The sequence below is a fragment of the Carassius gibelio genome, chromosome B3 (genome assembly GCF_023724105.1).
Source record: "Carassius gibelio isolate Cgi1373 ecotype wild population from Czech Republic chromosome B3, carGib1.2-hapl.c, whole genome shotgun sequence".
NCBI lineage: Eukaryota > Metazoa > Chordata > Actinopteri > Cypriniformes > Cyprinidae > Carassius > Carassius gibelio.
In genome coordinates, this window is record NC_068398.1 from 34,263,779 (window position 1) to 34,286,013 (window position 22,235).

The 22,235-nt window shown below is 41.4% G+C and overlaps 1 non-coding gene across 1 annotated transcript; it reads right to left on the minus strand.

Moving 5' to 3' along the window:
• Positions 1-9,930: 9,930 nt before the first annotated feature.
• Positions 9,931-10,049, minus strand: LOC127953955 (5S ribosomal RNA). The gene has a single exon (XR_008153382.1). It is a non-coding gene; the product is annotated as a 5S ribosomal RNA (ribosomal RNA).
• Positions 10,050-22,235: the final 12,186 nt, after the last annotated feature.

The following is a 22,235-nucleotide window of genomic DNA, read 5'->3' on the forward strand; positions in this document are numbered from 1 at the left end:
GGGATTCTTGAAAATAGATTAGCTTCACACAGACGTCTTCTAACTGTCACAGTACTTACAGGTAACTCCAGACTGTCTTTGATCATCCTGGAGGTGATCATTGGCTGAGCCTTTGCCATTCTGGTTATTCTTCTATCCATTTTGATGGTTGTCTTCCGTTTTCTTCCACGTCTCTCTGGTTTTGCTCTCCATTTTAAGGCATTGGAGATCATTTTAGCTGAACAGCCTATAATTTTTTGCACCTCTTTATAGGTTTTCCCCTCTCTAATCAACTTTTTAATCAAAGTACGCTGTTCTTCTGAACAATGTCTTGAACGACCCATTTTCCTCAGCTTTCAAATGCATGTTCAACAAGTGTTGGCTTCATCCTTAAATAGGGGCCACCTGATTCACACCTGTTTCTTCCCAAAATTGATGACCTCAGTGATTGAATGCCACACTGCTATTTTTTTGAACACACCCCTTTCAACTAATTCAACTAATTGCCCAATTGCACAGCCTTAAGAGCGTGCATATCATGAATGCTGGGTCTCATTTGTTTTCTGAGAATCTACTGAACCTACTGGTAACTTGTTTGCCACGTAGCAATAAAAACAAATACGAAAAACCTTGATTATTCTGGTCAGTCACATTGTACTGCTATTATTTTGAACAATACTGTACATCATCTCTTGTTACTTCTCCTATATACATTATTTCAGATTTTTCGCTCCTGATGCCTTTCCATATTTTTCTACCAACTCTAAGACCTTTCCCACACTGCTTCACTATTTCACTTACTGTCACTGTTGTGTCATCAGCATACTGATTATTTACACACTTCCCTCCATACGGCAACTCAATTCCTCTTATTCTCTTGTCTCTCATAATTAATGATGCCAAAGGTTCAACTGAAAGGGCGTATAATAAAGCGGATAGCGGGCAGCCTTGCCGTACTGACCTTTCAACATCAAATGTATCCGTCAATATTCCGTTCACCTTTACACAGCTTCTTGCACTTCCATACAATCACCTCACCCATCCTACCATTCTCTCCCCAAAACCAATTTTTTCTAAGACCTTAATCAAAAACTTGTGTTCGACCCTAGCAAAGGCCTTGTTCCAGTCTATCCCCAACACTATCCCACCCTTCCCATCCCTCTTCATATACTCAATCACATCTCTGATTGTTCCGATTGTATCTGCTATATCTCTTCCAGGAATGCTGTAGCTTTGTGTTGGCTGAATAATGTCTCCTATTACTCTTTTAATCCTATTTGCCAAAATTTTGGTAAGTATTTTGTAGTCTGTGTTTAACAAGCTAATCAGCCTATAATTTTCTAAACCTAATTTATTCCCCTTTTTAAAAACTAGTGTTATCACACCCTCTACCATTTTACTCTGTATTATTTCTGTTCTCTCCATTCCCTTATATACTTCCACTAAAATTGGTGCTACATAATTTTTATATAATTTGTACCATTCTGTCCCTATCCCATCACTTCCTGGGATTTTCCCACTTCTTAAACCGTCTATAGCAGCTATAACCTCTTCATCCTCTATCTCTCTATCACACCATCTCTTTTCTTCTTCCCCTAACTCCCTCTCTACACACTTCAATACTTCCCCTATACTTGCCTTATCCACACATCCTCTCATATACAACTCACCATAAAACTCTTTCACCCTCTCCAATATATCTACATAGTCTGTTATTATCTCTGTCTTTTTTGAATATATTTCATGGATATATGTCTTACTTTGCCTTCTTTTTTCTAAACCCAGGAAATACCCTGTACACTTTTCTCCTTCCAGTGCATATTTTATTTCTTAAAATTGCTCCTTTGCATTTTTCCTTCTCATATCTCTCTAACCTCATATTCGCTTCTATATACTTTTCCATGCAATATCCTTCTTCATCATCTACTCTGCTGAGTTCTGTCCTCACTTGTTCTCTGAGCTCCGTTTCCTCTTTCATCATCCTCTCTTTTCTTATCTTGCTGTACCTTATGCATAAAGCTTTAATTTTATTTTTTACTTCCATCTATTACCAATGACATTATTAAATTCATCTTCCTCCAAGCATTCCTCCAACCACTGATTTTCCTGAAGTAGTAACACTTTCATCTGTTATCTATACTCCTCTTCTTCAATATACCCAGCATTTAGTATCCACATCCCTCCACCCACCTCTCTCCTTCCGACTTTGATTCTAAATCTAAACCCATCATGATCACTAAAGTTATTCCTCTGATGTCTTATTTCATCAATATAGCTTATGGTATCTCCATGCACAATCACTAGATCAATCCTACTCTAGGAGAAGTCGTGGCCTAATGGTTAGAGAGTCAGACTCCCAATCGAAAGGTTGTGAGTTCGAGTTCCGGGCCGGCAGGAATTGTGGGTGGGGGGGAGTGTATGTCCAGTTCTCTCTCCACCTTCAATACCACAACTTGGGTGCCCTTGAGCAAGGCATCGAACCCCCGCCACAGCATAAATGGCTGCCCACTGCTCAGAGTGTGTGTTCACAGTGTGTGTGTGTGTGTGTGTGTTGTTCACTGCCCTGTGTGTGTGCACTTCGGATGGGTTAAATGCAGAGCACAAATTCTGAGTATGGGTCACCATACTTGGCTGAATGTCACATCACTTTTAATATCCCTTCTCTCATCTGCCTCCTTGTGAACTCTCTCTTCTCCGGATTCTCATGTCTCTATACATCTAGTAATCCCTTATCTCTTATTACTTCCATTAACATTAATCTTGATTTTTTTTCCCACCTGAAACTCCCTCCCTTCCCAACATCCAATCTACTACATATAATGTTAAAATCACCTACAATTATGCACCTTCCAACAATTAGATCTTTTAGCTCTTCAATACAACAACTCTTATCTTTTTCCACATTGGGAACATATTAATTAATCTGAATTCAATACCTTTGAATTTCAATTCTATAACTAAAATTCTCCCTTCCTGGTCTCTGTACATCTGCCTTACATTTTCAATCCTATCTTTTTTAATCATTATTGCTAAACCCCTTGCATTTCTTGCACCATTATTAAAGTATTGTAGTAAGTTCGTGTGGCAAGGAAGAGGACAAAGGGGTCGGCTGGACTGCTGACGTATTTATTTAACCAAAAATAAAGAAAATCACAAACACCCAAACGGTGACTCTTATTCTGACACGCTCTGTCAAACTTCCGGTTTACTCCTTCCGGTTTTCTGTCTCCGGTTCGGGTCAGCAGTCCGTCTCTCTCTCGCTTGCATCCGTTTCTCCTGGCGTTTTATACTCTCTCCACGCCAATTACTAGAACGAGAAACAGGTGATGATAATTTTTGCCCAAACCACTCACTTACCGCTCGTCTCCTGATTCTCTCTCCCGCTGCAGACTTCGCTAAACCTACAGCCCCCCCCCCCCCCCCCCCCCATTTCTGGAGAGGAAGTCGGCCACTGCCATCTGAACACCCGGCCTGTGGATCACCTTGAACTTAAAAGGCTGAAGAGCTAGATACCAACGAGTGATCCGCGCGTTGGTATCCTTCATGCGGTGGAGCCACTGCAGCGGAGCGTGGTCTGAACAGAGGGTGAACTCCCGTCCCAGGAGATAATAGCGGAGGGTGAGGACGGCCCATCTGATGGCAAGGCACTCTTTCTCGATGGTGCTGTACTTAGCCTCTTCCGGCTAATGTACAGCACCGGCCGTTCCTCCCCCTCTATCTCCTGGGAAAGGACTGCCCCCAGCCCCCTGTCCGATGCGTCTGTCTGCAACAGAAAAGGGAGAGAAAAATCAGGAGAGTGTAACAGCGGCCCGCCACACAGAGCAGCCTTGACCTGAGTAAAGGCCTGCTGACACGGCTCCGTCCACTGGACCGTATCTGGTACCTCCTTTTTAGTAAGGTCAGTCAAAGGGCTGGTGAGGTCCGAATAATTAGGAATAAACCGTCTATAATATCCCGCCAGCCCCAAGAACTGTCTTACCTCCTTTTTGGTCTTGGGTCGTGGGCAGGTCGCAATAGCGGCAGTCTTATCAATTTGGGGACGCACCTGCCCATGCCCCAAGTGGAAGCCCAGATACCTTACTTCCACACGCCCAATCGCACACTTCTTTGGGTTGGCCGTGAGCCCCGCTCCCCTCAGTGACCTCAGGACAGCCCTCAGATGCTGCATATGCCGCTGCCAGTCATTACTAAATATAATAATATCATCTAGGTAGGTAGCAGCATATGCAGCATGGGGCCGTAGAATCCGATCCATGAGGCGCTGGAAGGTAGCTGGGGCCCCGAACAAGCCAAACGGAAGGGTAACAAATTGGTGTAATCCGAACGGTGTTGTGAAAGCTGTCTTTTCTCTGGACAATGGAGACAAGGGGATCTGCCAATAGCCCTTTGTTAAGTCCAATGTCGAATAAAAACGAGCCGTGCCTAGCCGATCAAGCAACTCGTCAACCCGCGGCATTGGATACGCGGCGAATTTCGACACAGCATTCACCTTGCGGTAATCTACACAGAATCGGACTGAGCCGTCCGTTTTCGGAACTAAAACTATCGGGCTCGCCCAGTTACTATTAGATTCTTCTATTACCCCCATGTCAAGCATAGCGCCCAATTCAGCCTGAACTACTTGTTTCTTGTGCTCAGGTAAACGATACGGCCGGCTGCGAACTACCACGCCCGGCTCGGTCTCGATATGGTGCTGAATTAGGTTAGTACGGCCCGGTAGGGGCGAGAAGACGTTGGCAAACTCTGCCTGCAATTTCGTTACATCAGTGAGTTGGGACGGCGAGAGGTGATCTCCACCTGGAGCCAGGGCGAGGGATTGGGGTTTGATATTCGCCTCGGGCCCGAGATCATCCTCTCCGCCAATCACCGTTGCCAACATCACTGATTCCGCCTCATTCCATTTTTTAAGGAGGTTGAGGTGGTATATCTGACGGGACCCGTTCCTATCGGACCGTATTACCTCATAATCGAGATCTCCGACCTGTCGTGCGACCTCAAACGGTCCCTGCCACTTAGCCATTAATTTGGAGCTCGACGTTGGGAGTAATACAAGTACTTTCTCTCCCGGTGCAAATTTGCGTAACCTAGTTCCCCTGTTATAGAGCTGGCTCTGGCGGTCCTGGGCTTGTAACAAATTCTCCATGGATAGCCGCCCCAATGTGTGGAGTTTTGTTCTCAAGTCCAGCACATACTGAATTTCGTTTTTGCCCTGAGATGGTCCCTCCTCCCAAGTTTCTCTCAGTACGTCGAGCACCCCCCGGGGCTGGCGTCCATAGAGGAGCTCGAAGGGGGAAAACCCCGTGGAGGCTTGTGGGACCTCTCGCACAGCAAATAACAAGGGCTCTAGCCACCTATCCCAATTTTTGGCGTCTTCGTGAACGAACTTACGGATCATGGATTTAAGTGTGCGATTAAATCGTTCGACCAGGCCGTCGGTTTGTGGGTGATAGACGCTAGTCCGAATCGATTTAATGCCCAACAATCCGTACAGTTCGCGTAGCGGACGTGACATAAACGCCGTGCCCTGATCGGTGAGGATTTCTTTTGGAACCCCCACCCGGGAGATAAGACGAAACAGGGCATCCGCAACACTTTTAGCGGAAATGTTGCGGAGGGCCACCGCTTCAGGATATCGTGTTGCATAATCAACTATGACTAATGCAAAGCGATGTCCTCGTGCCGATCGCTCTAATGGCCCGATGAGGTCCATACCAATTCTCTCGAAGGGGACCTGCATTAAGGGAAGAGGGCGCAAAGGCGCTTTTGGGGCGGCCGGTGGGTTTACCAATTGACATTCCGGACAAGACGCGCACCACCTGCGCACGTTGTCATGAATGCCCGGCCAAAAGAAACGGGCCATGAGGCGATTTAGTGTTGCGGCCTGTCCCAAATGGCCCGCCATAGGATTAGAATGAGCCGCCTGGAAAAGCATTTCCCGGCGGCCCTTTGGAATTAACAATTGGGTTGTATTCAATTTTGTCCGAGCGTCTTGGGTCACTCTATACAACCGGTCTTTTAAAATGGCAAAATACAGATAGGAGAGCGGGAGGGCAGGTTGGAGAGACTGGCCATCGATGGCGCGGACCTGTTGAAACGCATGTTTTAGTGTCTCATCCTGAGACTGCTCCAGAGGAAAGTCATCACGCTCCGAGAGAATTAGTCTCCCGATTTCGTTCGGTTCCCCTGAAGCAGACCACAGCGACCCTGGCTCAGTTTCTCCCACCTGTACCCGCACGGCCTCCTTCCGTGCCTTATTTCCCCAAGAGGCATCCGCACATAACGACCCCAATAAAACCGTAAACGCGGGCCAATTCGTTCCCAAAATTACCGGATGCCGGAGGTGGGGACTAACCGCCACCTCTACACTATGCTTTTGTCCCCGGAAATGAATGCTAATTGGGACAACCGGATACTCCACCACATCCCCGTGTACACACCGCACCTTAACCACGCGGCTTGTATCCAATGCCCCTGGTTGAATCAGGCTTTGATGGATTGAGGTTTGGTTACATCCCGAATCCACCAAGGCCGGATATGTACCCCCCTTGATACTCACGGGTATTTGGTACTCGCCAGCCTGACCGGGGGTGACCTGTGGGACATCCGGGACCCGGATCATCGTCCCCACCTCCATCGCTGGACACCTGTCCACGAAATGCTCCGGGTCCCCGCAACGCCAACAGGCCAGCCCAGACCTACCCGCCGCCCCAGTGGCAGGGAGTGGATTGGAGAATTGGCGCGGAGAGAGTGGAGAAACGGAAGCACTGTCCCCCCCGGCAGGCACAATCCCTGCCCCCCTGGGCGGGGCCCTTGGGCTCACGAAGTGTCCATGGTCGATCCCGCCCCGCCCCCGGGGCGGGACACGAGGAGGGCCGGGTGGACGGGACCTAGGGAGAGGGACAGGGCGAGAGAGAGAAGGGAGAGAGGGAGAAGGAGAGAGAGAGAGAAGGAGAGAGAGAGTTAGCAGGTGGGGGTGCGCCGACCCCTGGGCACGCCACCATGTGGTCCTCCGCCAGATGGATGGCCGAGTCCAGCGACGTGGGGCGGTGGCACTGGACCCACTCGGCCGTCTTCTTGGGAAGCCGAGCGATGAACTGCTCCAGCACCACCAGGTCGACGACATGCTACACGTCACTTCCCTCGGCCAGTAGCCACTTGCGGCAGAAGTCCCGGAGCTGTTGGGCCATCGCGAAGGGCCGGCCGGCCTCGCCCAAGTCCAGGGACCGGAAGCGCTGGCGATGTTGCTCTGGCGACCGGCCGACCCGCTGGATAATGGCCCTATTGAGGTCGTCAAAGACCAGGAGGTTCGCCGCCGGAAGTTGTTGCGCGGCCACCTGGGCCTCACCGGAGAGCAGGGGAATGAGGCGTACCGGCCACTGCTCGCGGGGCCACCCGCAGGCCTCCCCCGACTTTTCGAAGAGCTCCAGGAAGGCCTCCGGATCGTCCTGGGCCCCCATCTTGTGAAGCGGCAGGTGCATGGGGGCAGCAGGCGGCCCGGCGGCCTCGGCGCGAACCTCCCGATCCATCCAGCTCCGGAACCTCTCGCGGTCCTCCTGCTGGGTCTGAACGATGGCCTGGAATCGTCTCTCCTGATTGATCCTCAGGTCCAGCAGGGCCTGATGTTGTTCTTGGTGCAGGACCGCGAGGGAAGCGATGATATCCGCAAGCGGCATGGAGGACGGGCTTTGCATGGCGGCGGTCCTTCTTCCTTCCCGGGTTTTGGCACCAGAGTAGTAAGTTCGTGTGGCAAGGAAGAGGACAAAGGGGTCGGCTGGACTGCTGACGTATTTATTTAACCAAAAATAAAGAAAATCACAAACACCCAAACGGTGACTCTTATTCTGACACGCTCTGTCAAACTTCCGGTTTACTCCTTCCGGTTTTCCGTCTCCGGTTCGGGTCAGCAGTCCGTCTCTCTCTCGCTTGCATCCGTTTCTCCTGGCGTTTTATACTCTCTCCACGCCAATTACTAGAACGAGAAACAGGTGATGATAATTTTTGCCCAAACCACTCACTTACCGCTCATCTCCTGATTCTCTCTCCCGCTGCAGACTTCGCTAAACCACGCCCCCCCTGCCACAAGTATATATCTCCTTTCCATACATCCTTTACTTCTCTCACTTTTTCATCATCCCAATTCGTTTCTTGAATACAAACTATATCACTCCTATACGTAAATTTTAACTCCTTCAACTTGTTAATATTCCTTAACCCATTTGCATTTACTGAAGTAACAGAAACCATACCACCAACCAAAAGAAAAATATATTACTTTTTAAACCAAAACATCTAATACCATTACAGAATTCACGTACCAGAGCGTTGTTCTTTTATCAGTTCAATTCTGTCCTTATCTCTCCGCCATTCTTTTGCCAGTCAGTTTTTGTAGCGTTGTCTGCATTCTTTGAGGGATCTTACTATCCTTCTTTTGAGGTACTGCTTGTTGCTCTACCTTTTTCTCTTTTTGAGTTCCTACTAGCTTTACATCCTCTTCCTCCTCTTCGTCTTCTTCATCCTGCTTCCCCTCCTCTCCTTCCTTCTCCTCCATCCTTTCCTCATCATCGGCCTCCTCACCAGCTGTTCCAGCTCTCTGTCCCCTTCCAGCTCCATCCTGTCCATTACCACTTTCTCCTCCCTCTTTTGTAACCTCCATGTCATCCTCGCTCACTGTGGTTTGCTTCTCTGTTTGATCGTCTTCCCTCCTCTCATCGTCTTCACTTTGTTCGCCCTCCTCCTCTATCGCTCTCTCTGTTCGCTCTCCCCTCTTCCTTGCATAGTGGCCTACCTTGCCACATGAAAAACATTTAAACTCTGGGCATTCTTGAAACAAATGCCCTGTTTTAATGCACAACCTGCATACACGCACCTGCCTGTCGTGTATCACAAAAATCTTCTGGTCTTCCAAATAAACTGGCAGGTTAATAAATTACACTACCATTTCATTGTTCACTATGTCTCTAGCGTGCACCATTGCTCCTTTTACTCTAACACCGTCCATCAGTTTACTCTTTGCCATATCATCCTTCATTGTAAGTTCGTATGACCTTTCTCCTCTCACTCTGCATCCCACCACTTCTCCACACTCCTTCTTTACACCTCTTAATAAGTCCATCATGGAAATTTTTTTCTGTTCCTGCCACTTCAACTTCCAAAGTCAACTCTTTGGAATATTTTTCATGGTGTTCTCTATGTACCTCTTTTCTGATATTTCCTCTTTCATCGCTTGCATGCATGGGAGTTTTATGTCCTTTTCCGCTGTCATTATCCATGCTTTGTCCGTTGTTTGCTTGCCCGGCTTTCATTTTGAGTTCTTTGTTTGCCATGCTTTCTATATCCATCACAAAAAAAACTGTATTTGATAGTCCCCCAAACAGCAAACGCTGCTGGGGGAACACTGTAGACACATAATAAACGTTAACTTTTGATGACAGGGGTTATTTCAAAAATAAAAAAGAGTTTAAATACTATTTTAGTAAAGTTCCTCTGTTTGCTCTTTCACCAACTCACTTCCTGGACTGTACCACTATTGGGCATAGCCAGGTTGGTATGGCCGTAAGTGGAAGCTGCTGCAAAGAGATGGCTATTTAAAGATCGGCCACTCTAATCACAAGTACATTATATAAGTAGGGAAGAAAACCCAAAAGCTTAGAGCACCTGGCATTCCCAGGCAGTCTCCCATCCAAGTACTAATCAGGCGTAGCCAGGTATGGCCGTAAGCGAAGGCTGCTGCAAAAAGAGGCTAAATTAAAAAGATCAGACACTCTAATCTCCAGTACATTATATAAGTAGGGAAGAAAACCCAAAAACTTACAGCACTTGGCATTCCCAGGCGGTCTCCCATCCAAGTAGTAACCAGAACCAAACATGCTAAGATTCAGAGATCCGGCATTGACTCTTTTTTTTTTTTTTTTTTTGCAAGATTATCATATAATTAGTGAAAAATTGCCAAAAAGCTTGCAGCACCTTGTATTCCCAGGCGGTCTCCCATCCAAGTACTAACCAGGCCCAAACCTGCTTAGCTTCCGAGATCAGACGAGATCGGGCATAGCCAGGTTGGTATGGCCGTAAGCGAAAGCTGCTGCAAAGAGATGGCTATTTAAAGATCAGCCACTCTAATCACAAGTACATTATATAAGTAGGGAAGAAAACCCAAAAGCTTAGAGCACCTGGCATTCCCAGGCAGTCTCCCATCCAAGTACTAGTCAGGCATAGCCAGGTATGGCCGTAAGCGAAGGCTGCTGCAAAGAGAGGGCAATTTAAAGATCAGCAAATCTAATCTCCAGTACATTATATAAGTAGGGAAGAAAACCCAAAAGCTTACAGCACCTGGCATTCCCTGGCAGTCTCCCATCCAAGTAGTAACCTGTCACTCTTGCTGCTAGACAAGAACATTTAGTGTGGGGAAGACTGCCCAGCAACACTCCATTGTCCCTTGGGAGCACCATTCTTGTTGAACCAACTTCTTCCAAGACCATTCCGAGAAACACCATGGTAGCACGCGATAACGTCTATGTGGGGTAATAGGTGGGTACCCATGAAAATAATCAATTTGTCAGACCAACCCATCACTCTAAGAAAGAATTGGAAATTGGCAGATGTTTCACCTTGTCCGGCTGCAGAGGATCCCTTCTGCTCATTACCAGAAGTTGGGTCAGGTGTTACCGGAAATGGAGGAGCAAGGGATAATTAGAAAATCAGTAAGCAAATATGCATCACCCTTGGTGCTTGTGTGGAAAAAAGATGGAAGCCTCCGCATCTGCACAGACTTCAGGTGGCTTAATGCGAGAACACTCAAAGATGCTCACCCGCTCCCTAATCAGTCCGACTGTCTTGCTGCTTTAGGAGGTAACAATTACTTCAGTACCCTGGACTTAACCTCCGGATTCTACAATTTACCCTTGCATGAAGAAGACATGAACAAAGTTGCTTTCCTTCAGTTCGCGGTAAGTGCAGCTGGGTAAAGGTGATTTCTGCTGGAGCGCTCACTAAAAAGTTTTTAATTAGTTTGTTTCTTGTGACCTAATATGTATATTTTTTTGTTAAAAATACAGTTTAAACTTATTGTAACACTAATAGAGGTTGGGTAGCATGAAGTATGTAATTTCTTTTGGTGTTTATTAACCGTGTAAGTTCCATGGCTAAAATTATCCGTTTTGACTGGCAGGTCAACGTTGAAATTGTGGGAAAAGGCCACGGATTGACTTTTGTTTTCATAAATTTTCCTTTTTATTCATTCAGGTATGTTTTCTATCCATGTTTCTGTTAATATTGTTGTTTTGAATTCATGTAAAATGTTTTACATTGAGAAAAATATTGTTGATTTAATCATATGCAGTTAATTTAATAATTGTAATATGATGGCAGTTCACGGTAAGCGCAGCTGGGGAAAGGTCAATGTTGAAATTGTGGAGAAAGGCCACGGATTGACTTTTGTTTTCATAAATGTTCCTTTTTATTCATTCAGAATGAAAAGTGGTCCAAAGAATATCTTGTAGTCCGGTCTGGTTAAAATATCAACACAACGCAGAGAGAAGATTCAGACCGGTCATACTCCTGTTTGGCCTTTTTCTGATTTTCCACATACAGAGCAAAGCAGTCAAAACACCTGTTTTGACACTGCAATTATTAGAATTGTATTATAATTAATCTCTGTGTGTCTATCATGGAAATACAGTCATGCCCACAAATATTGGCACCCTTGACAAATATGATCAAATAAGGCTGTGAAAATTAATCTGCATTGTTAATCCTTTTGATGTTTTGTTTGAAAAATTCACAAAAATGTATCCTTTCATTGGATAATAAGAATTTAAAATGGGGGGAAATATCATTATGAAATAAATGTTTTTCTCTAATACACATTGGCCACAATTAAGGACACCCTTTTATTGAATTATTTTTTAAACCTCCATTTGCCAGTTTAAAAGCTCAAAACTGTCTCCTATAATGCCCGATGAGGTTAGAGAACACCTGACAAGAGATCAGAGACCATTCCTTCATCCAGAATCACTCCAGACCCTTCAAATTCCCAGCTTCTCCTCTTCAGTTCACTCCTCTCATTTTCTGTAGGGTTCAGGTCAGAGGACTGGAATGGCTATAGCAGAAGCTTGGTTTTGAGCTCAATGACCCATTTTGGTGTTGTTTTTGAGGTTTGTGTTTGGATTATTGTACGGTTGAATGATCCCAACATGGCCCATTATAAGATTTCTAACAGAGTCAGTCACTTTTTGATTTTTTTTATCTGTTGATATTTAATAGAATCCATGATGCCATGTGTCTAAACAAGATGTCCAGGACCTCCAGCAGAAATATAGTCCCACAACATCAAAAATACAGCTGTATTGTATTGTACACATGGGGTACTTTTCATCCCTGTTTTCACCAAACCCATCTTGAGTGTTTACTGCTAAAAAGCTCATTTTTAGTTTCATCTGATCATAGAAGCCAGTCCCATTTGAAGTTCCAGTCGTGTCTGATAACTGAATATGCTTTAGTTTGTTTTTGGATGAGCTAGGAGAATTTTTCTTGAAACCCTCCCAAACAACATGTGTTGATGTAGGTTCTGTTTGACAATTTTTTTTAAAGGTTTTCTGAACCAGAAACTCAACTATTTTCTGCAATTCTCCAGCTGTGATCCTTGGAGAGTCTTTAGCCACTCAAACTGACCTCCTCACCATGCATTAGGACGATATAGACACACAACCTCTTCCAGGCAGTTTTCTAACATTTTCTGTTGATTGGAAATTCTTAATTATTGTCCTGATGGTGGAAATGGGAATTGTCACTGCTCTAGCTCTTTTCTTAAAGCCACTTCACCAATTTGTGAAGCTCAATCATCTTTTGCTGCACATCAGAAATATATTCTTTGGTTTTTCTGATTGTAATGGATGATTAAAGGGGGGGTGAAATGCCCATTTTCACTCAATCTCCTGTTAATCTTGAGTACATATAGAGTAGTACTGCATCCTTCATATCTCCAAAAAGTCTTTAGTTTTATTATATTTAAAAGAGAAAAATAGTCTGTGCCGATTTTTTTTTTCGGTAAAACACGAGTGTCTGGAGGCGTGACGTGTGGGCGAAGCTAAAGAATCAGGAGCGCGAGTAGGCTTTTGTGTTAAGAGCATTTGGAAGCTGTGACATTACCGTGAGGAAAAAAAAAACATCCAAAACAAACCATGGCTAACAGTCAGATTCAGCCATTTATTTATGATCCAGAATCAGATCCCGAGGATGAAACTGAACGAGAGCAGCAGCAGCAACGACTACAACAGCGTCTCTATGTGGTATGTGATGTGTTGATGTGCTTACGTGCCGATAGCTAAGTTAACAACACAGAGATATCTGAAGCAGTTTTACTCACCGCCTGCGGTTCCAACACACGATCGTGACCCTTTTTTGTTGGGACTGCATTATCCTTAAGAAATAAACGATGTGCAAATCCGGCGTCAAACTGGGCCTCGTTTGTAAAACAAGCATCTTCGAAATGCAGGGAACAAACAAAAAACTCCGTCGATGCTCTGTAAAAATAAACTCCGTCCACTGGTCCCTTAATGCTGTTTTTTTTGGGTAATCTGTGCAGGGTTGTCTTGCCCTCGCAACCAAAAACACACTTATTTTGTGACATTTCGCGACGCTCTCGCTCTGATCAGTGAATGTCTGTGCTCTCAGTGCTCTGCTATACGGGAGCGCGCGCTCTTCCGGCAGAAGTGCCCTTAGGACCCATATAAGGAAATTCCGCTCCATTTAACGTCACACAGACCCATACTCGAAATAAACTTTCCGAAACTTGTGACAAACCGGAAGGAGTATTTTGTTCCAACTTAATTTTTGAAACTTTGTCCGTGTTTAGCATGGGAATCCAACTCTTTAACAGTATAAAAAACTCAGTATGCATGAAATAACATTTCACCCCCCCCCCTTTAAGGGCATTTGGGTGCCAATAATTGTGTCCAACGAGTATTTGAGAAAAACATTAATTTCATAATGATTTTTCCCCTCCATTTTAAATTCTTATTATCCAATGAAAGGATACATTCTTGTGAATTTTTTAAATCAAAAGGATTAACAATGCAGATGAATTTTCACAGCATTTTTTGATCATATTTGCCAAGGGTGCCAATATTTGTGGGCATGACTGTAAACTGTTCATTCAAAGTGCTTTATACCTGATACCAGCAAAATGTCTATGGCCAACCTTTTCCAGTAGTGGCACATAATCTCCATGCAAGACAGCGACACACATACAGTACAGTACACACACACACACTCACAGGCCACTCTATTAGCTACAACTGTTCAATTGCTTGGTAACACAAATTGCTAATCAGCCAATCACATGGCAGCAACGTGGTGAAGACGACTTGCTGAAGTTCAAACCGAGCATCAGAATGGGGAAGAAAGGGGATTTAAGTGACTTTGAAAGTGGAATGGTTGTTGGTGATAGATAGGGCTGGTCTGAGTATTTTAAAAAAATGGCGGATCTACTAGGATTTTCACGCAAAACCTTCTCTAGAGTTTACAGAGATTGTCCAGTGAGCAGCAGCTGTGTGGACGAAAATACACTGTGGTGGTACTGTAATGGTGTGAGAGAGATATTCTTGGCACACTTTGGGCCCCTTAGTCCCAACTGAGCATTGTTTAAATGCCACAGCCTACCTGATTACTGTTGCTGACCATGTCCATTCCTTTATGACAACAGTGTACCCATCTTCTGATAATGTCACAAAGCTCAAATTATCTCAGACTGGTTTATTGAGCATGAAAATAAGTTCACTTTACTAAAATGGCCTCCACAGTCAACAGATCTCAGTCCAATAGAGCAGATTTAGGATGTGGTGAAATGCGAGATTCACATGATGGATATGCAGCCAACAAATCTGCTGCAACTGAATGATGCTGTCATGTCAATATGGACCAAAATCTTTGAGGAATGTTTCCAATACCTTTTTGAATCTATGCAACAAAGAATTAAGGCAGTTCTTAGAACAAAAGGGGGTCCAGCCTGGTATTAGCAAGATGCACCTCATAAAGTAGCCAGTAGTGAGTGTATGTGTATTGTATGTGTGTGCTGTATTGCACAGAGATGATGTACCACTACTGGAAAAGTTTGGCTTAAGACATTTGACACTCTGACAAATTATGGAAATGTTAAGGTGCAGGTAGCCTCAGGACCATGGACAGTGCCATGAATTATACATATAGCCTAGTTTTCCTTTAAAAGCTTAGTATAATATTCTGTATATATATAATACATATAATACATGAATGCTGTAAATGTATCTTTTAGAGCAAATACTTGTACTTTCAAGACTTCTCATATGATGTAGAGGGTCAGATAATTATTTAGCAACTTGTTTTGTATTGGTGTGTCCATCTTTTGGAAAAGTATTGAAATGGAAGGTGTCTCTATGAAAAAACCCCATTAAATATAGGGATGCTATAAATGTTAAATTTAGGGCTAATACTTGAATTTTGAAGACTTCTGATAAGTTCTACAAGGTCACATAATAATGTAGCAGTTTGTTTTGTAACGGTGTGAGCTTTCTTTTGAAAGTTACTGCATTGGAAGTGAAGGTAGGTGTGTTTATTAAGAAACACAAGGATGCTGCAAATGTATGTTTTATGGCCAATACTTGTATTTCCTGACTTCTGATATGTTGAAGATTGTCACATTATTATTTAGCAGCTTGTGGTGTAACCGTGTGAGCCTCTTTGGAAAGGTATTGAACTGGAATTTAAGATATGGTGTGTCTATGAAGAAACACAGGGATGCATTTGTATGTTTTATGGCCTAAACTTGTATTTCAAGACTTCTTAAATGCTGAAGAGGATCACATAATTGTTTAGCAGCTTGTTTTGTAACAGTGTGAGCCTCTTTTAAAAATGTGTTGAACTGGAATTGAAGTTATGGTGTGTCTATGACCTGGAACTGAACTGGAATGTGTCTCTATGAAGACAAAACATACAGGTGCACCTCAATAAATTAGAATGTCATGGAAAAGTCCATTTATTTCAGTAATTCAACTCAAATTGTGAAACTTGTGTATTAAATACATTTATAAATAAAATAAAAGTAGTTTTAAGTCTCTGGTTCTTTTAATTGTGATGATTTTGGCTCACATTTTACAAAAAATAAAATAAAAAAAATAATAGAATTCTTAATAGGACCAATAATAATAATAAATATATTAATAAAAAATTAGTACAAGTATGTTCATTTACTGTACATGTACTCTAATGCTTAGTAGGGGTTCCTTTTGCTTTAATTTCTGCCTCGGTTCGGCGTGGCATGGAGGTGAATAGTTTGTGGCACTGCTGAGGTGGTAGGATGCCCAGGTTTCTTTGACAGTGGCCTTCACCTCATCTGCATTGTTTGGTCTCGTTTCATCTCAACAAATTAGAATATGGTGACATGCCAATCAATTAATCAACTCAAAACACCTGGAAAGGTTTCCTGAGCCTTCAAAATGGTCTCTCAGTTTGGTTCACTAGGCTACACAATCATTTTTGGCCCCTGCCCACACTGCCAAAAGCAACAAAAGTTGGTTACATGACCATGGTGTTGGTGTGCTTGACTGGCCAGCAAACTCACCAGTTCTGAACCATATAGAGAATCTATTGGCTATTGTCAAGAGGAAGATGAGAAACAAGCAGTGTTGTGGGTAACGCGTTACAAAGTAACGCGTTAGAGTACTCTAATTACTTTTTTCCTGAAATGTGTAACTTAACGCGTTAGTTTCGTGCGTAAGTAATCAGTAACTTCGTTATTTTTTAAAAAAAGCAATCCGTTATTTTAAGGAAAGGAAAATCCCGACTGCAGCCGTCTTTTTTTCAGACAGTATGCCTAGGTCTACTGTGCCACCTGCGGATGTATCAGCGGAGCCGAAACTCTGTGATCGTAAAGTCAATGGCTGTGATGCGTCTGTGCCCTGCGCCTGACCCTGTGTGTGTGTGTGTGTGTGTGTGTGTGTGTGTGTTTTTTTTTTTTTTTTTCGAACTCCCGTCTAGATGGCAGAGAGGACAGCGTTTGGTTTATGGAAGTACGCACATTATTTTCAATTTGTCAATGAAAAAGAAAAGAACATAATGGTAAAATGCACACTGCGTTGGTGAAAAGCTTCTGTCGACCGCCAAAAATTCTACCTCAAATTTAACGCTACGTTTTAATCACTACTTTGAAGAGTAAATGTAAGAGGACTGTGTTAAAGCGAATTTAGGCTTGTGACTCTGAGTGACACTTTAATAATAATTAGTTCGCCTATTAAGCGATTTGTCATTTGCCTGTGTGGCGGTGAAGGATTTAATTCGGTTTGTTATCATTTTTGTTTGACAGGCAGCTGTTAATTTCTGTTAGATCGTTGGCTGGCTGGTTGTTCATCATTTCTAAATGGATTAAAATCTGCTAGCCTGTTTAAGGTTGTGTTTACAAGTAAGCATAATTGTACTTTGATAACTGCATTATTTAAAGTTAAAGAAAAATCAGGAGTTTTCTTGTGGTGCTCATAATATACAGTAGCCTAGGCTACCCGGGCTGGGTAGGTGCAAATTTTGATTAATAATATGTTCTTTGATAATAAATAAATAAAACGCCATGTGGAATAGCCGATTGCTGACTGTCTTTCCTGTTATTGTTATCCTGCAGTGTTAATTTAGTCGGATGACTGACGTTATTCTTTGTCGGGAGTCACGACTTCTAGGTGCATTTAAAGGGGCCGGGGGCTGTGTCTGTCATGTGTGAGCCGCTGCAGACGGCTTTTAATTTTTGGTAACGCATGAGTACTCTAACGCGTTACTTTTATAAATAGGTAACGCTGTATCATAACTGATTACTTTTAATTGATGGTAACGTTGTAACCTAACTAACTACTTTCCAAAGTAACTATACCCAACACTGGAAACAAGAGACCAAAAATTGCAAAAAAGCTTAAGGCCACGGTCAAAGAAACCCGGGCTTCCATACCACCACAGCAGTGCCACAAATTGATCACCTCCATGCCCCGCCAAATTGAGGCAGTAATTAAAGCAAAAGGAGCCACTACCAAGCATTTGAGTACATATACAGTAAACTAACATACTTTCCAGAAGGCCTTGTGTACTTATGAAGTATTCTAATTTGTTGAGATAGTGAATTAGTGGGTTTTTGTTAAATGTGAGCCAAAGTCATTACAATTAATAGAACCAAAGACTTAAACTACTTCAGTCTGTCTGCATTGAATTTATTTAATACACAAGTTTCACAATTTGAGTTGAATTACTGAAATAAATGAACATTTCCACGAAATTCTAATGTATTGTGATGCACCTATTTAATACAGAGATGCTGTAAATGTATCTTTTAGAGCAAATACTTGTACTTTCAAGACTTCTAATATGTTATATATAGGGTCAGATAATTATTTAGCTGTATGTTGTGTAACAGTGTGAGCCTCTTTTAAAAAGTTATTGAACTGAAGGGATGTCTCTATGAAGAAAAACATACAGTACAGGGACGCTGCAAATGTATCTTTTAGAGCAAATAACTGTACTTTCAGTACTCCTGATATGATGAACAGGGTCAAATAATTATTTAGCAGCTTGTTTTGTTTTGAGACTCCTTTAAAAGTTATTGAACTGAAGGTGTGTAAATAGAGAAATTGAATACAGTGATGGTACTGTACTTTTTGAACATCTATACTAAATAATTGTACATTAAAGACTTAATGTATGTCATTGAGAGTCAAATAAATATTTTGCAACTTATCACTAGGTTCCTTCTTTCAAAAGCTGTTGAAGTGGATTGTGGAAAAGTCATTGTGGAAACCCATAAAAACAGAGATGGTACAAATGTAATATATATGTTAAGCACAAATTCTTATAAACCATCTTGAAGAAAGTTTTGCCATAGTTTTAGAAATGTTCATCCAAAATCAACATTGTGTTTGCTGTCATGTTTTCTGGTCATGTTTTCTTATTGTTTACTTCAATTAAAAAAAAAATTATGATACTAATGAAATATAAGCTACATCCTAATGATTTATGTGATTTTTTTTCTTCATATATTATTTTCAGACATGAGCAGACCTACTGGCATAAGTATTTAACGAACACATACAAGCGCGCACTTTGGCAGAATTCAATTCAAATAGTTTATCAACAGCCATTCGGTAAATTGCCTTTAAGGTAAAATTGCGCATCAGAATGGACAAATTTGTTTTTTAAGGGAGAAAAAAAGAAATTCAAAAAATGCCAGCGAATGAACACGTAGGCCTACAAACTGTGAATAGTCGCAGTATCAGTATTGAAGGAGAGGATTTTTGTTTTTTTTTGCCCTGCAACACACTTGAAGAAGTTCAGATAAATAGAAACACCATACACTATGTAACAATCCTTAATTGAAGAAATGTGGCAAAATATCTCTGGAGAGAACCTCATATTATTGAATTCAAAAGTGCTTCCCATATTTGGATCAAAATAGGCTACATTTGTGAACGCACATTTTCTGAATGTACTGTTAGGTGGGCGTGACGTAAAAATCGTCATTGGAGAGTGTGTGCAGAGGCTCGGAGCAGATGACCACGCGGACAGGTGCGCGTGGTCAGGAGACTTCAAAAGCAAAATTGCACATGTGCAGGCAGAGTAAAGAAGCTCATTGCCACTCGAACCTGTGCAATCTGTCAATAAAATAATATAAAGACAAAGTTGTGCAATAATTCTGGGCAATTGCAGAGCGGACCATCAGCCTGCGCATTCAGAAGTATAAATTGAAGAAGTCTCCGTCCGCGCTGGCCGTGTACGCGTCCGGATTGCTCATGCGGAAAGTATAACACGGATTACAATCGCAACTTCTTTGTGCTATTACTCCTTTTAAGATGAATCTCACAAAATTGGTCAGCTCCCGACAGCATCAGGTGTTTTATTTATGGGGAGTAGAATTATTTCAATGAATGTAACAGATTATATATCATAATAATTAGGCTATAATATTTTAAATCAGGTTGGTTTTTATTGCTGACGTAATATGTAAATAATATGCGTAGACTTGCACTTAGACCATAGTGCTGCCCGCTGGAAAAAAAAGGTTGAGAACCACTGATATAGCCTAAAGGTTGCTGTCCCATTTTATACAGGAATTGTTCATTTAAAAAAATCTAATTATATTGTTAGTTCTAATTATATTGTTAACACAAGTTCATTTATAACTTTTTTTTTACTTTTAAACTAATTTTAAATTCTCAAGGAGTTTATTAGTATTTAAATTCATGTTTAAAAAAAGGTTTTAATTCCTTAAATAATTTCTATTAATAATATGTTATCATGTTTATTCTTGTAAAAAATATGTGTTTATTCTTTAAGAAACCAAGGGAAAAAATAAGGGACAATCCGAATATTTGTTTTGCTTTACCTATTTATGTGAGCTACAATTATTCAAAAAAAAAAATAAAAAAAAAAATAATAATAAAATAATGTCATTTAAAAAATACCATTGGCCTGAGTAATTTTGACCATTATAGAATTGTGACTTAGATTAGTCATTTAGGTGGTAAAAATACTGTGAAATTAATAATGGCATGGATTTTAGAGCATAACAACTGAAGGTTTATGAAACAGCCAATAAAGCATTTTTTTAAACAACTGAACTTAAAGTTGTGAACTAAAATATTATTTCAACCATACAGCATGTGAATAAATGAAATACATAATTTTCATAACATTTCATTATTCATAAAATGCACAACATTTCTGGTGTTTGGATTTGTACTTCAATATAATGAGCTCCAAGTTTAAGAATAGCCCTAGACTAGTTTCTCTCTCTCTCTCTCTCTTTAACAGCATTAGCTCAATGATATACGTCTTCCTTCCGTTAGAATTTTCCTGCCTTGCTAAATGTTGGGCTCATGATCAATAAGTTGTATTCGCCTCAATCTGATTCAGTAAAGTGAAACCGCAGACAGTGAAGCTGCATCACTGAGCGCACGGGACTGGCTGTGAGGCGGGAACAGAGGATTCCGCTTGGTCTTAAAGCCTCCCGCAAACATCCACGATCACAAATAACAATGATTTTCATAAAATAATTATTAATTATTAATTTATGATTTGTTATTATCATTATGCTCTTGTGAAAATAATAATATGGGCTGCGAGAAAATTATGAATACAAAGAGTAGTGCTGCTGAGTGCACAAAAATCAACCTGCAGCAATGCTGTTGATCGACTCGCTAAGCTTTACTTTTGTAGGTCGCCTGGCAGTAAATAAATAAAAAAAAAATAATAATAATAAATTAAAAATCTAAACCAGCTGCATAACGAGATGGAAATATAAACTAGAAAAAATATTAACAGGTCCTCCATCCATGACACTGACTCACTGCTGAGCAGCCAGTTTTAATCTGAACAGCTCTTAAAGCTGAATGGATGGTTAAATGCATGATGGGCTACTATAAAAAAAAAAAATATATATATATATATAGCATCTTTCCAGCATTAAGGTAATAACAGTACAGTACAGTTTTTTTTTTTAATCATCTTGTTACAGTTATAAATGTGACTGCTAAATGAATGATAAAGAACTATATTAAAACTTGTTTTGTAAAATTTCTTCGTCATTTGAAAATTGATTTAAAAATCAGTTTAAATCATAAATCTGATTTTTTTTTCTAAAAAAAAAAAAAAAAAAAAAAAAAAAAAAAACTGGGATTTTTTTTTAGGCCATATGATGTTGCCCTACTTTAAAAGCAAGTAAAGAAGGTTCACTTTAAAATCACTTTAGTTGTCAATTACTAAAGCTTTGTTTTTTTACATTGTGTGAATGTTGTTGATTATAATGAGAGAACTTGAGTTTAATCGTGAGGACGTTTTATTCATTCTTTAGAGTTTCAAAGATTTAATCGTGCCAGTTTAATTTTATTTGTTTCTTGTTTTAGGCAAATTAGGCCTAAATAATGGGAACGAAATTATACAGTGCTTCACATTTAAACATGCAACAATTTCTTAATCAGTTTACAGACAAATGTCTTTTCCCCAATAAGTTATGTCAAAATAAAGGACAGGTAACGAATAACAAAAATGCATGTTGTTTTATTAAAGGAAAAAATATATTTATATTTAAAATATAAATTAAAATATAGGCATAATATGTTAAAATATTGACATTTTGCATATTAATCCATGTAGCCTACCCCCCTAAAATAGGCTACCACTTTTAATGCTCCAATGCAAAGTAAACCATAATTTATTTTGAATAATATAACGCGTAATTAATATAATATAAATAATACGGC